A 6,000-nucleotide genomic window follows, 5' to 3' on the forward strand; every position below is an offset into this window, starting at 1 on the left:
AACCCTGGTGACACGAAACGTACGTCTTACGTCTTTGTTTGATGAGACAAAAAAAAGGGCGTGTGACAAAACCAGAAAAAAAAAGACAACACGCGAACACCCAGACGTCTTGTTCTTGGAAGCTTTCTATGTCTGCAGTCTGCGCGACCCGCGCTCTGTTCCGCTGGAGGGTGGAGCCGAGCCGAGGACTGTGAGGTTATTTTCAGCGGCTGACCCCCCAGCATTAGTAATTTAATATGTACTCTCTTCTATTAAAAAGTATCGTCCGTTTAGTACAAAGTTTGTACTAACTTAGTATAAAATATGTGACACTTTTTATATGGATCGGGGAGAGTACAACACACCTAATAAAAGACCAAAATCACCTATACGATTAGTTACAAAAGCTTTTTGACAAGCGCTCGCTGCGATTGGTCGTGTAAACCAAAAGCCTATCAATAAATAGGAACACATTCCCACAAGTTTCCAAAAAAAAAAACTAGTAACCAATCCCAACATGGAAATATTGAAAAAACTTATATAAATAAAAAATCTCAAATATCCTTCATCATGAGACATATAACCATCACTATAAATAAGAATCAGGATTCCTACATAGTAATTAGCATTAACATAGTCGAAGTCGGGGAGAGTACAACACACCTCTAAAGGCTGCTGCATTAATTAAGGCAATAAAGTGAGATAAATATATTCTTGTGCGTTGGTTGGGAATGAATTCTAAAAAAAATCTTTTGAATTCGAAACCGTATACATATGATCATTCAATTGAAAAAATCAGATAATTTTGGTCTCGGGTTGGAACGGTTTCTTTTGACAGAGAAAAGCAGCAACTGAGCAGGAGAGGGTTCTACCGTGTGCTAAGTTGTATAGTGATCAATATTGAGAAATACAAAAGAAGTGGCAACATGGGCCGGATTTTAGAGTTTATCCAAGAGCTAATAATAAAGTGTACTGTCGAACGAAAAAAAACTCTTGTGCTCGTCGCGAGTTTTTAGAGTTTAATAAAATTTGCAAATTTTGTCTGAATTGAAATTCTTTTTTTTAGCGAAATCGGGAGGGGAGGCCCCTACTTTAATATATTAATTAAAAGGGGAACCAGAAGGTTCAAAGTTACAACATGAGAGGATGGAAATGTACAGAGAAAAGGATACATGCAGAGAAAGAGAGTAGAGCAAAGAAGGAAATAAAACTAAGAGATACTAGCTAATCCAGCCAGTCTTCAATCCATCTGAGAGCAGCTTGCCACAACGCACTGCCTCACCACAACGGAAGGCGGAACAACGCGATCATCAAACACTTTACTATTGCGAGCCAACCAGGTATTCTACAAGATGGTAATCACAACCACCTCCCAGGCTTCGCTTTTATCGGGAGCGGTATGATCCTTACCCAAAGTGAAGAGATCACCGACCCTCTGAACACCAGTAGTATCAATACCAAGCATCTGAAAAACTTGCGCCGAACGGGGGCAGCGAATTGCGAGATGAGTTGTCGTTTCACTGACATTACATCCAAAGGGACAACCATCGAAGACAAGAATGGGTTGCTTAAGGAGCATCGATCTAACTTTAATCCTCCCTTTAACCCAGAGCCAAGCAAAAATCTTGTTCTTGTTTGGGGCCGAACAACTCCAGACTGTGGAGGCAGCTTGATCAAGAACCCCGCCAAAGTTCTCAAGGTGGTAAAGAGCTCGAACAGAGAACTGCTGAGATTGATTCATCTTCCACACTCTCTACCATCCGTCACACCTTCATCCGGAGACCAACCTTCAATAAGATCCCGGACAGTCGAAAGTTGCGACAGGAAAAATCTCAATTACCGAGAGTAAAAAGTGCAATTGCGCTTATACAAAATGTAAATTACGGTACTGTTTTGGTAGTGCATCAAAAAAGATAACAAAATGTTCAAAATAGGGCACATAAACCTCCTAGTTGCGACATAAAACATTGCAATAACTAAAAGTAAACAGTGCAATTGCACTCAGAGAAGAAGTTGCGTTACAGTTTGGCACTTCATATAAGACTACAAAATTGTTCTAAGTTAGGCGTAAAAAACCCATCTAGTTGGGACAGAGAAATTGCAAAGTGCGATTAATGGAAGTCAACACTGCAATTGCACTTAAGCAAAATGTCAGTTGCGCTATTGGGTTATATAGCACTAAATCACAGTTTTGAGGCAAATCTATGGTGTTTCAGTCTTTAAACCCTGTTTCTCTCAATCAGAAATTAACAAGCATAAAAAACAAATTGGAATTTCAATGTATAAACAAATGAATTGCAGAGTACAAATTGTGCATCTGGTAATATGGAGCAACTGCAATTTCAGTGAATTATTGAGCATTGGTCGTGCTTGACATCGTTATAAAGCCTATGAAGTTAGCTAACAGACAAATGCAGCCAACAAACATTCACTAAGGACAGGCAGTTGACAAGATTTATACATAAAATCAAAATATTCACTAAGGTAAGCAAAGACAGCGAACAAGGGCGAGGCTGAGAGCAAGGCAAGAACTCACCAGACCAGGCCGCAGGGGATTGGATTGGAAGAGAAAACAAACAACAACTTCTGCATCAAACACCTCGCCACATCCGCCACCCACACCCACCGGCGATAAAAGCGATCAAAAAAATCAGTTGCCTGACTGAAACTACAAGCTTTGTTGTTCTTAAATATGTTGTCTAGAAGAAGAAGACCGATTAAATGATTGTGTGGCCATTTGCGTGTACAAAGATAACTCTGCGATCTGGGCAAAATTTGTTATTTTTCAATTCCTGTGAACCCTATTGGTAACAGACTACTCCTTGTTTATACAAACTTTTTCTGAGCCTAGGTGAAGGCAAAAAAACAGTAGAACAATCTGACAAGAAAAGAATGTTACACATGGTTCCCCATCCAGGTAGTTACAACTAATAGCTATTAGTATCCAGGTATGTCTCGTCCAAAATACAAGTTATCTACTAGTTGTTTTGAGATGCAAAGATAATTTCAGAGAGCTCACAACGTAATGAAATTTATCTTTACTGAAAAGAGATCATTCATTCAAAATGATAGTCTTCCAAAAAAAATATGAAATATCAGATAAAGTGGCTTTGCTGAAAATTTGTAAGACACCGAAAACTTAACTGAGAATTCGGCCTGCAACAACTCTTCCAATTTCTAATATACCCCAATCTTGTCCCCTTGCTATTTCCTCTCAGCCCATACATGAAAAAAAATGCAAGTTAAAATAATCAAAAGATACCAATTCATATGCTTACAACTACAAGCTCTGCTTCCTTGAGGAAAAATAAGCTTAGAGTGGAGAACAAAATAACTAAATAAGCCAACTCAAAACAAAGGGGCAAAAGAGTAGAAGAAGGTATGGCAAAGCGGAAAGATGCGAGAATGAGATTCAGATTGAGAATGTGGTGCAAAACTGGTATTCAGATTGATATTCAGGTTGATAACTGAAAATCAACAGCTTTTTGCACTACCAAAACTGCAGAAGAGAGTTTCATGGCCATGCTTCTGATATGGAAAGGATGACGTGAGAGTTGTAGGTGTCGATCAAGTTCAGCTTGAAGGAGAAGAAACAGAGGACAAAAAAAAAACTAAAGGAAAACAACCTAGGCTATGAGGAACCCGTGGATTGTCAACCTTCAGATTTGGATACACACCATCCCTCCTATTGATTCTTTGATCTGAGGAACATAAAACAACAGGAAAATGAAGAGAAAAGGCAAGGAAAAACATACTTTTTAACTCTCCTAAGCCCGGACAATGTTTGTGCCGCTACTGCAGGTAGTTTCTGGAGCTTAGGACAAAAATGCTTCTCCAACAGTTCTACATTCAGCAAAACGTGAGGCACAAAAGGCCAAATCTGAGAAACTGCTAGTGAAACAATTAATTAAATGGAATTGAAAATATGAACAAAAAGGACCAGAACTGACTTCTTGGATGACTGCAATATCACTCCTCCCAGCCTTCTCAAAAAATGACCTGTTCACATGGAAGTTTCTTTGAATGAGGACATCATATAAAAGGAAGCAAACTAATATGAGCAATCTCTCTTTTTTAACAAAACTAAATTAATATTACAACAATGGTGGTAGGCATACCATGCAATAAAACCAGAACAATTTGTGAAATGAAATCAGAATAGAAACTGATCTTACATTTGGTTAGTGCCCATGATACTACATAGTATTCAACAGATCCATAGAGGACCAACTTCAAAAGCCAGCCAGCCCATAGCATGCCGTCTAGAAAGCTCTCTCCTACACACAAATAAAAAAACATCAAGAAGTTAGTGAGATTATCTGCAAGGGGCAACACCAAAACCTGAAGCCAAACATATCTAGAGACAAGACAAAAGGAAATAAAGCAATGTCAAACTAAGAGACAAGTGTAAGGATCATGGTCATAATGGATACGTGAGCAATGGAAGGGGTTATAAACCAAGCCTTGGTCAATGTCCATTTTTAGAAAAATACTAGACTTACACACTCTAACAGAATTAACCTTGTTCAATATCTGGATCAAAGCCTAAATGCTCTTGTCCAGAGAATGGTCAAAAAAATTGACAAGTGTCAATTCTCGTGTTGTTAAGAATTGGGTCTGATTTCTGAAAGTACAACTCATGAAGGTAATTTAGCAGTAGAAAATAGAACACTACACCTAGCACTCAAAATAAACTAAGTAGAGGTATGGTCATTGGACCTGTCAGCCAAAAACTTGCTGTCCACATTGCTAGAGCCAATGGTTTCAGTGGACATAAGGCAAACAATAGCCATCACAAGTCCAGAGACAGATCCACATCATAACATCTACACCAAAACTGTATCTGCACCAATCAATCTGAACCTGGAAACTACTACAGCTAGCCTTCAAAATGTTCCATCACAAAGACGCTTAGGAGCTACAATCACAACCTAACGTTGGCTGTTTGTTCTCGTTCATGCTACCACACAAGGGCGAGCACGCAAAACCTGAATAGAACCCCATCCACCGCAAATGATCGCTGTGAGAGTATGAGCAAGCAAAAATCACCAGACGCACGCGAGCATACCCCGCCATCGACCAGATCTGAGGAAAATTGAAGAGAAAGCGGCCGCCTCTGATGCCTTCGCGTCGACACATCCGCCCACGGAAAAATAGCCGAGCAAAAATTCAGCCGTGTGATTAAGCGAACTAAAGCGGTCCTGGGTGTTGAACGTGGCCAGAGGAACTCACCGCGGACCGGACAAACTTCGCCGCCGACGAGCACAAATGCAGAAACCACCTGACCTCTCTCCTATCCGTTAGGGTAAGCAAAAAATCAGCAAGGAAACACAAATCGATGTTTAAGAACACCAGAAGAAGGGAGGAGGAGCTCACCGGACGGGGAAGAGAAGAAGCCTCCACCGCCGACGAGGAAAAGACGCCATAATGCGGGTCGGAGCAGACGGACGCCCGACGGCCGCGACCTCGGAGACGACCTTCCGGGGGGGAGGGGGGTTCTAGATTTTCCCGGAGGCGCTTCGAGGGCCGCGCCCTGCGCTCGCCGCGTCGTCGCCATCGAGGTTGAGCAGCCACGAGGACGCTGACCCCGCGAGGGCCGTCCACGGAGGAGGGAGGACGGGGTAACCAGAAAATGAAAGGGGGGCTCACCGGAAGGGGAAGGCAGCCTCCGACGAGCAAAACCGCCTCCTCCCCTTCCCCCGCGTCCTCATCCTCTCTGCTCGAGGTCTGGCGACTGAAGGAAGAAGAAGCAGCCAGAGGCAAAGAAAAAGAAAAGGCCGCAAAGCAAAAAGCACAAATCTTACAGCATTGATCGGACGGTCACGGCGTCGCCTGTTTTTTAACAAAAAAATTTAAGATCGGGTTTACTTGCATATTAGACCAAGTAAAGTTTATGTCCAATAACGGTAATTCTTGAACCTGCAAGTCACGGATCAGATTGTTAAAACGCTCAGTTTCAGCAAGAGTTACGTGGCCGGAGTTTCTATCTGCAATCGATCTCACAGAATTGAAGTCACCAGC

At 41.6% G+C, this 6,000-nt stretch overlaps 1 long non-coding RNA gene across 6 annotated transcripts; it reads right to left on the reverse strand.

Moving 5' to 3' along the window:
* Positions 1 to 1,035: 1,035 nt before the first annotated feature.
* Positions 1,036 to 5,725, reverse strand: LOC100840011. Of its 6 annotated transcripts, none has more exons than XR_001406536.2 (7): positions 5,356 to 5,725; positions 5,212 to 5,272; positions 5,048 to 5,102; positions 4,155 to 4,256; positions 3,930 to 3,978; positions 2,516 to 3,822; positions 1,036 to 1,766 (listed from the first exon to the last, which is right to left on the reverse strand). It is a non-coding gene; the product is annotated as an uncharacterized LOC100840011 (long non-coding RNA). The 6 variants fall into 6 exon arrangements; XR_002964769.1 differs by having other exon boundaries at positions 5,038 to 5,102; XR_002964768.1 differs by having other exon boundaries at positions 5,029 to 5,102.
* Between the last annotated feature and the right edge of the window lie 275 nt (positions 5,726 to 6,000).

Source organism: Brachypodium distachyon, chromosome 3 (genome assembly GCF_000005505.3).
Source record: "Brachypodium distachyon strain Bd21 chromosome 3, Brachypodium_distachyon_v3.0, whole genome shotgun sequence".
In the NCBI taxonomy this organism is placed as follows: Eukaryota; Viridiplantae; Streptophyta; class Magnoliopsida; order Poales; family Poaceae; genus Brachypodium; species Brachypodium distachyon.